The sequence below is a fragment of the Piliocolobus tephrosceles genome, chromosome 1, assembly GCF_002776525.5.
Source record: "Piliocolobus tephrosceles isolate RC106 chromosome 1, ASM277652v3, whole genome shotgun sequence".
In the NCBI taxonomy this organism is placed as follows: domain Eukaryota; kingdom Metazoa; phylum Chordata; class Mammalia; order Primates; family Cercopithecidae; genus Piliocolobus; species Piliocolobus tephrosceles.
In genome coordinates, this window is record NC_045434.1 from 49,639,568 (window position 1) to 49,657,031 (window position 17,464).

Genomic DNA, 17,464 nt, shown 5'->3' on the forward strand with positions numbered 1-17,464 from the left:
AGAAACCCTTTACTATTGGTGAAGAGTTGATTCTGCCTGCTGCTAAGGACGTTTGTCATTAACTTTTAGGAGAGGCTGCAGTTAAAAAGGTGGCACGTGTTCCTCTTTGGGCGAGCACCATATCTAGATGAATTGATGAAATAGCAGAGGACACTGAGACACCACAGTTAGGATTATTGAGTCACTGTGGTATGCAATCCAAGTTGAGGAGTCTGTCAATGTTGACAACAAGGCAACAATGCTTGTTTTTGTGTGATATATTTTTTTCAGGAGCATGTGCATGAAGATATTGTCATGCGCATCCGTGTAAAGAGACCACCAAGCAGGCTTTGTGTGAGCATTAAAGCTTTTTAATCACCCAGGTGCAGGTGGGCTGAGTCCGAAAAGAGTCAGCAAAGGGAGACAGGGGTGGGGCCATTTTATGGGATTTGGGTAGGTAGTGGAAAATTACAGTCAAAGGGGTTTGTGTTGCTGCTTGGCTGCCTCTTCTCTATTATTGTACACCTTGAAGGCGAGGTTAAGTCCTGTTGTGGGGTTTGAGGGTCAGAATCTAATTTTCAGAGTTTTATTTAATGTCAGGAGCAGATTGGGTAATAAAATACATATTGAGAATAAGATGGCCTTCTGACCTTTTGCCGTCTATGGCTGTAAAGCGTCTCAGGGTTGCTGCCAAACAAGCCATGAACTGGGCTGGGTTTTTATATTTGATGAAAAAGAGCCTAAACACTAACTGATTTGGGAGAGGTCAGATAAAGAAAAAGGAGCATTAACCTTGACTATGCCTTTAGCTCCAGCCACCTCTTTAAGAAGAAATTGTTGGGCAGGTCGGGGAGGGCTAGTTGCGGAATGAAACTGTAAGCTGGTCTGGGTGTAAGGAGGGGAGGTGATGAAGGATTATAGGGTGGGGAAGCAGAGGCTGTGGAAGAATTGGAGCCTGATTCAGACTGCCGGAGAGTGACCTGAGGAGGAGCAGTCTGGGGAGGAGGGGAAGAGGTCAAATGGGTTGGTAGAAAAGGAAGATTGAAAAGACTCAGTGACGCTTTGTGGTTGGGACTGAGGGGACAGGCGAGAGGGAAGGAAGGAGGATTATGGACAAGTCACATTGGGAACAGAGACTAGGGAGAGATCGATGTGTAAAAGAATGCCTAGATGTCAGACATCTCAGAGCAGTTGCCCATTTTATGACAAGAATTATCTAGATCTTGTAGGATGGAGAAATTGAAAGTGCCATTTTCTGACTCTTTGGAACAATTGTCAAGTTTGTGTTGGGGTCAAGTGGCATTGCAGAAGAAAACAAGGCATTTAGGTTTTAGGTCAGGTGTGAGTTGACACAGGCTAAGGGAGAAGAAGGAGGAATGGAGGGTGGAAGGTTGCCCATAGTAAAGGAAGCAAGCCCAGAGAAAAGAGAGGAAAGAGACACAGAGGAGGGGAGTGGTGAGCAACCCTGGGCTGCAATGTGGGTGAGTAGCCAAAATATGCATCCCCACAATTGACTTTCCACCAGGGGAATGTGGGTGAATGACCAAGGCAGGCATCCCTGCGGTGATCAGACACCAATGGAGTGTGGGTGAATAATCAGGCAGGTGTCCCCGCAGTTATTAAACACCAAGGGAAGACTGTCTTCCCGAGTCCGTGACCGGCGAAGAGTTTTGGGTCCACGGATAAAATGGGTCTCCTTGTCTCTACGAGAGAGGAAAAAGAACTGGGATTGGAAGGACAGGGAGATTGAAGGGTAGCAAGAGAGGCTGGAGAAGAGAGTGAAAAGAGCCCACTTACCCAATTTGAAATTGGTGAGATATTCCTTGGGCTGGTTTGTCTGAGGACCAGAGATCATAGGTGGATCTTTCTCATGGAGCAAAGAGTAGGAGGACAGGGGACTGATCTCCCAAGGGAGGTCCCCCAGTCCGAGTCATGGCACCAAATGTCACGCACATCCATGTGAAGAGACCACCAAACAGGCTTTGTGTGAGCAATAGAGTTTTTTAATCACCTGGGTGCAGGCAGGGGCTGAGTCTGAAAAGAGAGTCAGCAAAGGGAGATAGGAGTGGGGCCTTTTTATAGGATTTGGGTAGGTAGTGGAAAATTACAGTCAAAGGGGATTGTTCTCTGGTGGGCAGGTGCGGGGGTCACAAGGTGCTCAGTGCAGGAGCTTCTGAGCCAGGAGAAGGAATTTCACGAGGTAATGTCATCAGTTAAGGCAGGAACTTCTTTTGTGATTCTTCAGTTGCTTCAGGCCATCTGGATCTATACATGCTAGCTTGGGCTCAGAGGCCTGATAGATATGTTGTGTTAACTTTTGTTGCCATCCAACACCACAGCTGCAGAACTATTCAAGTCTTTATATGATTACATATCAGGAAAACTGAATTGGTCATTTTGCATTGATATATGCACGGACGAAGTGGCTGCCATGACTGGATGGCTTTTTAGTTTCACTACCTGGACCAAAGAGGTCGCTTCTAAATGTGAGTCTACGCACTGCATCTTCCCATAGAGAAATTATGGCTAGCCAAAAAATGTCATCTGAACTTAACCATGCTTTGCAGGATGTGATTAAAATTATCCACCACATTAAAGTACATGTCCTTAACTCACATCTGTTCATGCAGCTCTGTGAGGAGATGGATGCAGAGCACAAGCATCTTTTCTTATATACAGAAGTGAGATGGCTTTCTAAAGGTAGATCACTGAACAGAGTTTCTCAGTTATGAGAGCCACTCCAGAGATTTCTTTTAGAAAAACGATCTCCACTGGTAGCACATTTCAGTGACACAGAATGGATCACAAAACTTGCTTACTTGTGTGACACACTAAACCTGCTTAATAAACCCAATCTGCCAGTTCAGGGGAGAACAACCACTGTGTTCAAGTCAGCAGATAAAGGGGCTACATTCAAAGCTAAATTGGAATTATGGGGGCAACGAGTGAACATTGGGATTTTTGACATATTTCAAACATTAGCAGAGATTTTGAAAGAGACTGAGTCAGGGCCTTCTTTCTCCCACCTGGTTCATGATCTCCTATCTCAGCTTTTAAAAGAGTTTGAGCATTACTTCCTAACCACAAAAGACCCCCGAAATGAAAAGGAATGGATCTGCAATCCATTTGTGAATAAGCCAGGTGAACCGACTTTGTCTGTGCTAGAAGACGTTCAACTGCTTGAGATCGCAAATGACTGTGGCCTTAGAAGTATGTTTGAGACTTTAAATCTCCATACGTTCTGGATTAAAGTCAAGATGGAATATCTTGGAATTGCCACAAAATCACTGAAAAGCCTGCTTCCATTTCCAACCACCTATCTTTGTGAAGCAGGGTTTTTTGAGTGACAGCAACCAAAATGAGATTCCAGAGTAGATGGTACATAGCAACACATTTTGGATGTTACTGTCTCCTGACAGTGTCCCATATGCCACCCCCAGATGGGACTATCTAGTTGCAGGACTATAAGCTTAAGGCTCCCATTGATTCTACCTTATGGTGAGTTGTATAATTATTTCATTATACATTACAATGTAATAATCATAGAAATAAAGCTCACAATAAACATAATGCCCTTGAATCATCCCTAAGCCATCCCCCTACCTCATTCATGGAAAAGTTGTCTTCAACGAAACTGGTCCCTGGTGCCAAAAAGGTTGGAGACTGCTGACTTTCTCAAGTCCTTTTAACCACCATCAAATTATCCAGTTGTTGCTAGCAGGGTGTAGGATTTTTTTAAAGTTCCTTTTATTTATTTGATCCAAGCACTACAGTTCTCATCACCTCACTTTTTACAAAGGATGAGGTGCTAGAATCCTATAGTATCTTGGAAGGTAGAGCAGATATTGGATGGGAAATGCTATAATCTACATTTGTGATTAATGGTATCATTAGTCCCAGTCTGCCAATGGAGACCAGCCCAAGTCTTTAACATTAGAGTTAACAGCCTGTAACCTGGGTACTCACTCAGTAAATAACTGCAATAAAACATAAAGGGTAGAAAGAAGAAGAAAAGTATTGATTATAATTGTAAAAGATAAAGAGGCAGACATCTAATCAAATATAGATTACAAACCAAGGAAAAGATCAAATTTAGGGGAAAGGAGGAACATGATCCTCTCTGGACTGAAAGATGAGAATAGCCTCAGATGTGTCAATGTGGGAGCTCACAATGGGTCACTGGGTCACTGTAAATCTGGGTTAACAGAACAGGCCAGATCTTTAGATCCTGGAGCAATGAAAACTTCATGGTTCCCCGCTCCACCCACCTTCAAAAATACCGTATCATATACTACATGAAGAAAAAACCCACGATAATCCAATTTTCCACATAAATATTGTTTTTAATATTTTTCTTATTTTATGATGCTTGTTTTGACATAACTTAGCTTGCCTAATAGACACCTCTTCTATAAGGAGGAGTTGGTCATATGCCCACAGTCAGGAAGCACTGTTAGACCCTCTGATTCTGAGGAAATTGAATACCATATTTTCTCACCGAAAGTGGGAATCTAATTAGAAATCGAAGATGAATTTAAGATTTCAGCACAATTTCTGTGGCACTCACTCCCAAGGCTACTGGACCTTTTTGTTCACTTTTCAAATTGAAAATGAAAGCATGAGATGGTCATGGGGATCTCTTCCTGATAGTTTTACACGGTCATGAATCTAAGAGTACATTTACAAAGGGTCATGGAAGGAGAGGCAAAGAACAAGATATAGAGGAGAAACAAAAAGGGGTTCTAAATATGCTTACCCATACCCTTACCCTCAAGATAGCATTTTGGCCATAAGCTCACAGTTCTCATCCTAGGGCACTCTCTGCCCCTTCACTCTTTCAGAGTTCTTGCCCCGGGGCATAGGCATCCACACCTGAAGTTTATTGCAAATGAGAGTTTTAGTCATCCAGACACATCTTCTAGATCAAATCTGTGGGGCAGAGAATGAGAAAAGTCCCATATTGGAAGTCTGAATTCATATCCCTATAGAATCATTGTTATGCCCCTGGGCTGAGTTTTCTATTATCTCATTGTGTTAAGGATTAAATAAGCATTTGAGAACATAATTTCTATTCAGGAGATTAGTTCCAAAGGAAGCTGTATTCTGAGTTCCAAAATAGTGAAGCTAAGTCACAAAGAAAATTTAAAAATTCTCTTTCAGTGAATATAAACAGCACAATTTTAAATTTGAATAATATATAGGAGAGGAAGGAACCTTAAAATTTTAATATGGCCCTGCCAGCGTTAGGGTGGCAGCAATGTAAATGCAAAGAAGGTGATGATGAGTCATCATAGAGGTAAATGAACACCCCAAGACAGCCAGAGTGTAGGAGGAGAAGGCAGAGGACGACTCAAAGATGACTACAACATTTAGTGTTTGGTGACTATTACCAGAAAGGGAACAGGTAAGTCAGGAGGAAAGGTGTGAGCATATTTTGGGCCACAGTAGATTTAAAAATATCTGGATAGAAAAGTTCAATAGGTGGTCGGACAGGAACTTGGGAGAGAAACCAGACCTTCAGGGTCATCTATGTAAATGTGTGAGTTAAACCTGTATGAGAATGGAAATGTCTAATAAAGAAAATAGAACATTACTAGAAAGGAAGCAATGTTATGCTCCTTAAATGTCATATAATTTTTTCTTATTTTCATCCACACAGGATTAAAGCCTTGCTACTTCTCATTATGTGTGTGGGAGAGGACCGAAGGTAGATAATTCAGTGAAGATGTGTGAATGGGAGGCAGAAAAGACAGCACAAGTGTAGAAAAACATTTCTTTTATCATTTGCCCAGTGACTTGTATGAGAACCTGGATTCTTCCTGAATACAATTATGCGCAGTCTGTTACTGAAAGGAAATTTGCTTCCAGGATCCTTGGAAAATAGGTTAACATGTTTCTGAAGATGTCTCATTCCTGTGTGTGGGCAGAATGTGAGAGGATAACAGAGTGGTCCCAAGGACACTGTGGGAAGAACAGGTAGGCTGAAAGCTATGATTCAGAAGACAACTAAGTCATCAGTCAACTATGGCAGGAAGATGTCACCAAAAAGCCACAGAGGAAGACATAAGTGGACCAGAGTCACCTTCAGTTGGGGAAAAACCCAGGGGGGGAGGAAAAATATGGGGAAAATGTATGGGGGTGTTACAATAGCCATGTTACCTGTTTCACAACTTTGTTGTATCATTTTATGTGAAAACATTCTAGAAAGAAGTTTGAGGAGACTGCTTTAGGGGTTGTTAATCTGATGACCACATGAAGCCTGTCCTAATTTATTTTTAAATGTCTATGTGATGCAGAATAAGTGAAACATTCTATGAGAATAAAAGTAAGTTGATGTTGGAATCTTAGAGAGTTTGATTCCAATTATAGGTCTAATGAAGCTGAGCTGAGTGAAAGTATTCTATCCTTAACTCCCAGTACACCCTGGCCACTTCCTGAAAAAGAGATGAACCGAATAAAAAAATATGAGAAGTATTCATATTTTTATATTCTTTATCTATGATTCTGCTACCCAGGTTCAGTACCAACAGAAAGGCTAAAGTCCTTCTCTACCATTTGGGAATGAATCTGGATCCAATGAGCCCAAGCACTAATCTTCCCATTTGCCTCCCTCTACTCCCTCCCCACACCCATCAACCAATTATGTTTCTTCTCTCCATCTTTCTATAATCAGGCAATCCAGAAAATTAATCCAGAAATTCAGTTGACAGAAAATAGTGGGGAATAAGTAGTGACAGCATACTTTCTGGGAAGCAAAGCTCCATGAAACTAATGTCATTGTGAATATAAAAGAAATACCCTAGTTGACGGAGATCATGGAAATTACACTCTTTCCATCATATTATATATCAAAATATCAAAGAAGCAGATAATACAAGTAGAAGAATACCAAAACAATGGTTGAAAAAAAAATTACACCAAGATTTATTCAAATCTCTCCTCCAACCCCAACCTCCACTGAAATGCTTTTTTCTGAGCCTAATTTGTATGTTAGGAAATTCATTTTTATACGTATAAATCTAACTTTTTCTCCCTTCCAAATGAATAACAAACCACCACCTGTTGAATAATCCAATTTCCTATTAAATGGGATGCCTCCTTTTTCATTTACTTTATTTCACATATATGTTGATCAGGTTCTGAATTCTTCACTCTGTTTTCTGTTTTGCTTTCATTCGACAAACATTAATTGATTTCCTACAATGTGCCTCGTGCTGTTTCAGGTGCCTGGATACATCAGTGAATAAAAAGATCCCTGTCCTCATTCAAGCTTATATTATAGCAGGGCAAGACAAATAATACACAATAAGCATAATAGCTAAGTAATTTACCTGATATGTTAGAAAGTGATCATTGTTATGAAATGAAAAGAAAAAAGATAATGAGAGCAATGGAATGTTGGAGGTGCTGGGGGCTGGGGAAATTGCCATCTGAAATTGAATGGTGAGCCTAGGCCTTATTAGCAAAGACTCGAAGGAGCTGAAAGAATTAACAAAGAAAATACCTGAAAAAAATAGTATTCCAGGAAGAAAACATCAAGAGCAAATTTCTTAATTCTGAGTTATGCATGGTGAGTTTAAGGAATAGCAAGGAGGCCAGAGTAGTTGAAGTTGAGTGACAGGGTAAAGAAAAAGAAAGAAAGGTAATGATAGGTAAAGCAGTTTATGTGGGGTATTGTAGGACATTAAGAGGATTTTGGCTTTATTCTGATGAAACGGGCAATTGCTACAGTGTTTTAAGCTGTAGGAATATATAATCAGACTTACTTTTTCAATGTATCACTGTGGCTAATTATCTGAAAATAATTTTGTATGAGTACCAGGAGATAAGTAGGGAGACCTATTAGAAAAAAATTGAAGTAATCAGGAAAGAGATGTGGTGGTACCTAGCAATCAGCAATGTAGGCAGTGAGAAGTAATTCAGATCCCAGGTGTATTTTGAAAGTAGGGCTACCAGGCTGTCTTAATGGATTGGATGTGGGGTATGAATAAGGAACCATCTGAAATGACTCAAGGTTTCTTGGATTGAGCAACTGGGATGAGCTGATAATCTGTAATTGCTCAGCTGCAATGGAAAAGGCTACTTATACAGCAGGTTTGTGTGTGTGTGTGTTGGGGTGTGTGTGTGTGTGTACATGAGAGAGAGAGAGAGAGAGAGAGAGAGAAAGCAGGAGTTTGTTTAGGACATGTTGAGTTTGAGATGTCTATAAGACATTCAACTGGAATAATTAGCTGACAGTTGAATATATGAGTTGGAGTTGGAGAAAGGAATCTGAGCCAGAGATATAAATGTGGGGGTCGCTGGCAAATAAATATTTAAAGCCATGTGTGAACATAAGATCCCCACAGTATATAACGTAGATACAGTTGAGAAGAGGAATAAGGGCTCAACTGCGGAGCATTCGTACACTAAAAGTATGGGGAAAGGAAAACCCTGCAAAGGAGTGAGTGGCTAGCAGAGCAAAAGAAAATTCTGGAAACCATGTGAAGAAAACTTACCAAAGCAGTAGGAGTGATCATATGGCAAATACTGATGACAGAGTCAAGTAAGATGAAAACAAAGATTGACCACCAAGGTTAGCATCATGAAGTTACCAGTGATCTTGAAGAGAGCAGTTTCCATGCAGTGATGTCAAATACCTGTTGGCATGGTTTTAAGAGAAAAGGGAAGGAATTTGGAGACAATGAGTACAGACAATCCTTTTAAGGAGGTATGTTGCAAAGGGAAGCAAAAAAATTGAATGGTATTTGTTGAGGGAAGTAGAGTCAAGATACTTTTGTGTAAGGTAATTGGAATGATCCAGTAGAAAGTGAAAAAAATGATAATGAAGGAAAAAGAGGAAAGAATTGCTAGAATGCTCTTTGAGTAGACAAGTAGAAATAGCAAATAATGAACAAGTAGAGAAATTGGCTTTGGATAGGAATATGGTTAGTTCATCTGAGGTAACAGGTAGGAAGGCAGAGGGAGGTACCAGTACTTTTAAGTAAGTAGATGTTTTGATGGGCATCTGTACAAGTTTTCTTCTGATTGCTTCCATTTCCTCAGTCAGGAAGAAAGCATGGTCATCAGCTGAGCATAAGAGACATGTTGGAGTTTCAGCAAAATGGAAAAAGTCTGAAATAATCATCCTGAAGGCAAGAGACAGATGGACTAAGGACATAGAGAAGGCTTACCTGACAGCATTAAGGGCCTACTTGAGATTCGTGATCATGAATTTCAAATGAGATCAAGAAACTTGGTTGAGTGTTTTCCTCTAGTCTCCACTTTAGGTGATCAGGTACAGGTTCAGAATAATAGAGAGCTGGACTTTACTAAAAAGTAGTAATAGTTTTGCCAAAAGAATGGTAAAAAGTGAGAGAAAGGCAAAAGAATTAAGGGTGTTTGAAAAGAGAGAAACGGTGAAAAAATAGTGTGACCAATGGAGATGAGAGTTCCAGAGGGGTCAAAATATTGCTGGGATTAGGAAGCTGGAAAGAGTGAGGTGGGAGAAGAGAAGAGATGGTGTTTAGAGTGAGAGACATGAAATTCCGGTTATACACAAGATGCAGTTATTGGTGATGATAAAAGTCATGAGGATTCATACAAGGAGCATCACTGACTGAAGGAGAAGACATCAAAGAACGGAGTAACCAGTTCTTTGTTATTGAAATCATCAACAACTAGTGACAAGAGTTGTGCTAGATTAAATTATACGATTTGAAGTTTAAAGTATAAAGAAATAAGGAGTGTTAACAATGATGAGTCATATAATTTGATTACATGAGACTCAAAATCACTAAGTTTAAAAATTTTTTAATGGTTTTTAACAGATAAATAATAATTACACATATTCACCTAGGTTGATTCCATATCTTGCCTATTGTGAAGAGGGCTGCAATGAAAATGGGAATACAGATGTCTCTTCAATACACTAATTTCCTTTCCTGTGGATAGATTCTCAGGAGTGGGATTGCTGGATCATATGGTAGTTCTAGTTGTATTCGTTTAAAGAAACTCCATACTGTTCCCCATAGTGGTTGTACTACTTTACATTCCCACCAACAGTGTATAAGAATTCTCCTTTCTTCACATTCTCACTAGCATAAAATCAGCAAGTTTTTAAAAGGAAAAGAGGGAGAATGAAAGAAGCCACAGTGAGCAAAGAGGACAAGACCTCTCCAATTCCCAAGCTCAGTGGGAGGAAAAAATAGCCACTACTTCAGATGACTGGGCAATGTCATCAGGGAAGAGTCATATTTTCACTAGAGCTAGGAGAAAGAATCATTTAAAAACTAGGTTGCGGACACAGGAGATTTTACTGATAATGGGCCATAAATTACACTGTGGATGCTGTAGAAGAGTTGCCAGAGTAGAGGAGATGGTGGAGAAGGATACAAGGAGTCTAAGAGTAATTAGAATGAGGAGGATAAGAGATGAGCTGGAAGTCTGTGGTGTTTCATGGTACATAACTATGTATAAAGAGCATAATGAGCTTAATTCTTCATTTGTCCATTCCACCTCATATCCACATTTGCCTTCCACCTGTCAGTTCTCCATTACAGAAAGTGTGATCTTATAAAAATGCAAATCTGACCACATCATTCTGCTGCTTAAACCCCTTCAACGGCTTCTATTGATCTTTAGTATAAAGACCAACATCCTTGGTATAATTCACAAAAACCTGCATAGTCTGGCTACCTCTCCAGCTCAATACATGCATTTGCTTTGTACATCTGGTCATGTTGGCCTTTTTAATGTTTCCAAAGCACCAAACTTTCCCCTCTCACAGCCTTTCTACTTCCTTCTGCCTAAAATACCTTCCTCCCCACACAACCCCCAGGTTTTGTCTACTTAACTCCCACTTGTCTTTCAGATCTCAACTCAAACTATCCCCAAATAGGTCAGGTTCTCTTGTTGACCAGATCACAGAACCCTATTTTCATATACTTACACTGGCTTGTAATTATGTGTCTGTGACTATGACTCATGTATCTCAATCTCACCTAGTTTACTGAATTTACTGAACGGTAAGCTCCATGAAGACAAAAAACACATCTGTTGTTTTTACCATTATATGTCCAGAAACTCACTGAGTACCCGACACTTGGTATCGGGTAATAAACATTACTTGGTAATAATATTTATTAAATGACCTGATCCACAGGATATTGTCCTCATCACCACAATCAGATAAATATCCTTATTGTTTTTTTTTTTTTTTTCATCAATAGAGGTTTTATTACTTGACTCAAGTAAGGAGGCCATGGAGAGTATTCTCTAAAGCAGTGTCTCTCTGATGGAAAGTGACAGGAGGGTTTTCTGAGGCCATGGAGAAGGGAGAGGGTGCATCATGACATGTAGAGGAGGGAGTTTCAGTGGCACACATGCGCTGAGCCATTCTGCCAGCCTAAGCTCCCATGAGATGGTCATGAGCTATAGCTCCTCCTTGAGTGGAGATTTTAGCATGATCATGTCAGAGGCCTTTGAACCAGCGCAACTCCCATCTTGAATAGGGGCTGAGTAAACTGAGGCTGAGACCTACTGGGCTGTATTTCCGGGAGGTTAAGTATTTTAAGTTATAGGAGGTCAGCACAGATACAAGTCACAGAGACCTTGCTGATAAAACAGGTTGTGGTTAAAGAAGCCGGCCAAATCCTACCAAAACCAAGATGGTTTTGACAAGTGACATCTGATTGATGCAAGTGACATCTGGTTGTCCTCAATGCAGATTATACACTAATTATAATACATTAGCATGCTAAAGGACACTCCCAGGATCACCATGACACTTTACAGATGCCATGGCAATGTCAGGAAGTTACCCTATATGGTCTAAAAAGGTGAGGAACCCTCAATTCTGGGAATTGTACCCCTTCCCTGGAAAACTCATGAATAATCCTCCCCTTGTTTACCATATAATCAAGAAATAACTAAGTATCCAGGCTGGACATGGTGGCTCACATCTGTAATCCTAGAACTTTGGGAGGTTGAGGCAGGTGGATCACTTGAGGCCAGGATTTCAAGACCAGCCTAGGCAACATGGCAAAACGCCATCTCCACTAAGACTACAAAAATGTAGCTGGGCATGGTGGCACACTTGTAGTCCCAGCTCTTGGGAGGCTGAGGCAGGAGGATCGCTTGAAGTCAGGAGGTGGAGGTTGCAGTGAGCTGAGATCGTGCCACTGCACTCCAGCCTAGGTGACAGAGTGAGATTATGTCTAAAAAAAAAAAAAAAAAAAAAAAAAGCCAGGGCCATGGCTCGTGCCTGTAATCCCAGCACTTTGAGAGGCTGAGGCAGGTGGATCACTTGAGGTCCGGCGTTTGAGACCAGCCTAGCCAACATTGTGAAACTCCATTTCTACTAAAAATACAAAAATTTAGCTGGGTGTGGTGGTGCATGCCTGTAATCCCAGCTACTCGGGAGGCTGAGGCTGGTGAATTGCTTGAACCCAGGAGGCGGAGTTAGTAGTGAGCCAAGATCATGCCACTGCACTCCAGCCTGGGTGACAGAGTGAGACTCCATCTCAAACAAACAAACAAACAAAGAGCTGGTTTAAAGAAAGAAGGTCACCACATTCTACCCGGGATTTGGGGAAGAACAGGCTGCCCAGCAGGAGGCTGTAAACCAGACTGATTGCTCAAGTTGATGGAATTCCTATAATCCCCGGAGACTCTACCTGTCTGCCTACAGAGATTTGAACTCCCTCAGATAAGCAGCTGGTGCACCCACAGTTCACAAGGAAAACTAGCATTCAGAAGGCAAAACACATTCCCAAGCTTGGAAGTCAGACTCTGACTGCTGAAATGGAGCCCCACAGTGGATCCAGCCCCATTGCCAAGGCAGGGACACGTAAGAATTTAATTCTGGGAAGTCAACATACGCACCTGTCCCTCACAGTGTGGAAATACCCCCTCCTTCAAGACTTCAAGACTTTCATTTTCACCTGAAAAAGTCTCTCACCCACAGAGTCAATTTAAGGTTCTTACATATGAACACTGTCAAATTCATAAACCCTTTCTCCAGGAGGCAATCCAAACAAGTCTTTGTCTAAGTACAAACTTCACAGACTTTATATATATACACATATATATAGACACACATATATATGTGTATATGTGTGTGTGTGTGTGTGTGTGTGTGTGTGTGTGTGTGTGTGTATATATATATATATTTTTTTTTTTTTAGAAACAGGGTCCTGCTCTGTTGCCCAGCCTGGAGTGGCAGGATCATAGCTCACTGTAGTCTTGAATTCCCAGGCCCAAGCGATCCTCTGGCCCCAGTTTCCCGAGCAGCTGGGACCACAAGCACCCACCACCACACCACACCTAGCTAATTTGTTTGCATTCCTTCATAGACATGGGGTCTTGCCATGTTGCCCAGACTGGACTCAAACTCCCGGGCTCAAGTGATCCTCCCACCTCAGCCTCCCAAAGTGCTGGGATTACAGGCGTGAGCCACCATTCCCAGGTCACAGATTTTCTTAAGGAATATGAAGACTGTGCTTCACGGTGCTGCATGTTATATATTCTGTAAAAAGACATGTAAAACATGTATCTAGGCCGGGCATGGTGGCTCATGTCTGCAATCCCAGCATCTCTGGAGGCGGAGGCGGGAAGACCACTCAAGGCCAGGAGTCTGAGACCAGCCCGACCAACATGGTGAAACTCCATCTCTACTAAAAATGTAAACATTAGCTGGGCATGGGCATGGTGGTGCACACCTGTAATCCCAATCACCTGGGAGGCTGTGGAAAGAGAATCACCTGAACTCAGGAGGCAGAGGTTTCAATGAGCCAAGTTCACGCCACTGCACTCCAGCCTGGCACTGCACTCCAGCCTGGGGGACAAAGCAAGATTCCGTCTCAAAAATAATAATAAAAAAAATAGAGTTAATTGTTAAAATTGAAAATGTTCCTGTATTTTCCAAACTACTAACATTTCCATCCAGTGTGCATTCTTTAATTTATGTCATCCATCTCCACGATACCCAGCCTTCTTATGTTGCCCAGGCTGGTCTCAAACTCCTGGGCTCAGGTGATCCCCCTGCCTCCAAAAGCACTGTCTGCCTCCAAAAGCACTGTCTGCGCCCAGCTAAATGAGTTTTTTCATGTTGTCGAAAGCGATTTAAAAAAGTAAAGACTTTATCACATTGTTTAGAGTCAAAGGGTTTTTCTCTAGTGTGAGTCATTTCATGTCTCCTTGGGGAATTGCCACATCCGAAGACCATATCGCACCTTTTACAGTCATATGGCTTTTCTCCACTATGAGTTTGTTCATGTCTTCGAAAACAACTGGGATAATTGAAGGTTTTACCACATTTATTACATTCACAAGGTCTCTCTCCAGTGTGAGCTCTTTCATGTGCTTGAAGGGACGTGGGACATCTAAGACTTGGTCATATTTTTGATGTTTGTAGAGTTTTCCTCCACTGTTAGACCTTTAATGTCTGCAAAGGGAACTGAAACGACTGAGTATCTTCCCACCTTCCTGACATTGGTGGGATTTCTCCAGCGTGTGAGTTCTGATTTCATGTGTCCGAATGAAGTTGTACCACATTGCTTACATTTGTGAGGTTTTTCTCCAGTGTAACATGAGTTTGAAATAAACTGGGATGATCAAAAGGTTTTCCACCGTACTTACATTCATGGCGTTTTTCTCCAGTGTGCATTTGTCCATGTTTTCGAAAGAAAATGGAAATAGTAAAGGCTTTCATGATTTCCCTACATTTGTAGGACCTCTCTCCAGTATGAATTCTTTCATGAATTTGAAATAAATTAGGAGAATTAAGGGCTTTCCTGCACACCCTGCATTCATAAGGTCTCTTTCGAATTGGTGTTACTGTGCGCCTTGGACCACTACTGGGGGAAATGGAGGCTTTCCCACATTGTTTCTGTTTACGGGGCTTCTCTCCCCATTCCCCATCACACTCGTATAGTTTCTGTCTGGCGTGAGTTGTCATGTGCCTGTCCAGGAGTGAATGAGGAAGGAAGACTTTCCCACACACGCAGCATTTGAGTGGTTTTACCCCAGTATGACTTTTCTTTTTCAGGTGACAATCAGGAATCTGGCTGAAGGGTTCACCACGTTGACTCCCTTCTTTATGTCCACAGAATCTCTCACCCAGACTTTGACAGAGGCCAGGTTCCTAAGGGTTTCCAGCATCACATCTCTGTAGAGATTCTTCTGGGAAGGACTCAGCAAAGTCCACTCCCCCTGGGTGAAGTTCATAGTCACATCCTCAAAGGCCACTGAGTCCATTTCCAGCTTCTGGGTGTCCTGGGTCCTCCCTGGGGCTGGAGCAGCTACAGCAGGTTCCACGTGATAGAAGCTGTGGTATCGGGACACCAGGGCCTCCCCAAGGAACTGAAACCCGGACCCAAGTGGGGCCCACGCCTAAATATCCTTATTCTTATCCCATCTATATCACTGCTCCTCCTTCTTATTGATAGGAAAATTGGATGGTAGAAAATCATTAGAAATAAGATTTCAGCTTTCCTTAGACACCAATATTTGTTAGTATCAGAAACTATTACAAATGAATAACAAAAATATTAACACACCAACAGAAAAATAAGCTAAGTATACCACAGATACTTCATTAAAAAAGAAATATAATTGGCCACTAAAAACACAAAAGATTAAATCCAATAGTAATCAAGGAACATGAAAACACAAAGAATACTACTACTGTTGTGATAACAACTACATTTTATTCTTCTATTTTTCTTGAAATTTGTATTTTTAAAAAATAATTGTTAACCACTAGTAAAACTTGAAAGTTTTTACACTGTAGAAATGAACAGAGAAGAAATTTCAGTGTCTAGTAATGCTGGCCCAGTAGCCAACTAAATCTCAATTTAATTTTCAGAATGTAGTCTCATTTCCTTAATTCCCAAGTTCAGGAAGCACTTTACTACCCCCCAAACGCTGATAAAACTTCAAAGTAGCAGGGATCTTTCCAAGATGGTGGATTGGAGGTTTTGTTAGCACATTTCACTTTCTTAGAAAGAGCAAAACAGTGTGTAGAGAGAGATTCACAGTGTGAATTTTTATTCAGAAAGGAACATAGGAGCACAACAGAAAAAAATGAAAGAAACTTCAAATACTTTGAAAGCAGCCCATGCCATTTCTGATCCTAATTCATAGGGAGCCTTGCAGAAATTTGCCAGGTAACTTAAGCGGTGGTCACAGGTTGGGAGAGAATCCCAACTGGGATCGCCAATCTAAAGTGAGGACAAACCCTCATGGACAGAACTGAGAGTCAAGTGGTAATAGGCTCTTGCTGCAGGTGCAGGAGCTGGGGAAATCCTCACTTCGCAGGCCCAGACCAGCCAAGGTGTTGCCTGGGAGCCAGTTTCTGTCCAGAGCAGAGAGTCTTGCAGCCTGGGGCAGTTTTACAAACTGAGCACAAACTGCTTGGGACTCAGATGACTTTTTCAGCTTCCTGCCAGCAATGGGCTGTTGGCGGGAGACCCACCAGGTCAAGGCCTGAAAGCTACCGGAGTCCCACTACTGCCTGCTGGGCTGTGAAGCCTGGGCTCCACTCTCTCTTCATGCAGCCTCTTTTGTGCAGCAGAGGTGATTCCACGCCTCCCTTGGAACACTGCCCCAGCAAACAGGAAACTGCCCTCACACCTCCGTTGGGGCTGCTACTGTGCTCACCATTGGGAAACGTGAACACAGACTCACCTGACCCAGCTTTGCCCGCCTACCCACCTTGGTGGCAGAACATGGGACAGGGACCTCTAGGAGTTCCATGGCCCTCGTGATATGCTGGGACTTCTGAGTACTTCTGGCTAACAAAGGTCAAGCATAAATCCCATGGCCACTGTCACAGCTGTCTCTCTCCTACAAGTGCCACCTACTAGCCAGGAGGTCAACCTGCACAGCTCATTATAACATCTACTGACACAATCACACAAAGCTCAGGAAGAGGAAATCCTTTGTGGAAACTCAGCTACCACCATTGCCCACACCATCCTGGCTACTCAGGAGGCCTTGAGTTCATTCACCTACTTAGTACGTTACTACTATAGCTGGCATTTGAGAAAGCCACCACGCTAAGGCCATTTGTAACAAATGAAATCTCACAGAACCTACACCACTCTCTGACTACCCCAATCAGAGCTGTTGTCTGCACCTGCCATTGATGGACCTAAGAGCAAATGAGCCTAGTGTAGCTTCACCCAGTTTTGCCTAGCTCTGAGAGCAGAGCCCAGGCCATTGTGGAGTCCCACAGTGTGGTCCACGGCCTGAGGCATCAAGAGAGAGCCTTCAGGTGAAAAAAGATCAAACACACACCCTACTGCTACCACTGCAGCTGACTCTTACCTGCCAGTGCCACCTACTGGCCTGGAGGTCAAACTGCACAATACAATACAAAAATCGGCTGACAAGCACGGTGCTTGGGAATGTTGGAAATGAGATAAGTTTCTCAAGACCCTCACCTTCCCATCTCTGCAGGTGGCCAAGACTCTGCTTACCTGTCCAGTACACTGTTACTACA

General features: G+C 42.1%; 1 pseudogene across 1 annotated transcript; it reads right to left on the bottom strand.

Moving 5' to 3' along the window:
* Positions 1-13,974: 13,974 nt before the first annotated feature.
* LOC111536887 lies at positions 13,975-15,241 on the bottom strand (annotated as a pseudogene). Its single transcript, XR_004228878.1, has one exon. The product of XR_004228878.1 is annotated as a zinc finger protein 101 pseudogene (transcript).
* Positions 15,242-17,464: the final 2,223 nt, after the last annotated feature.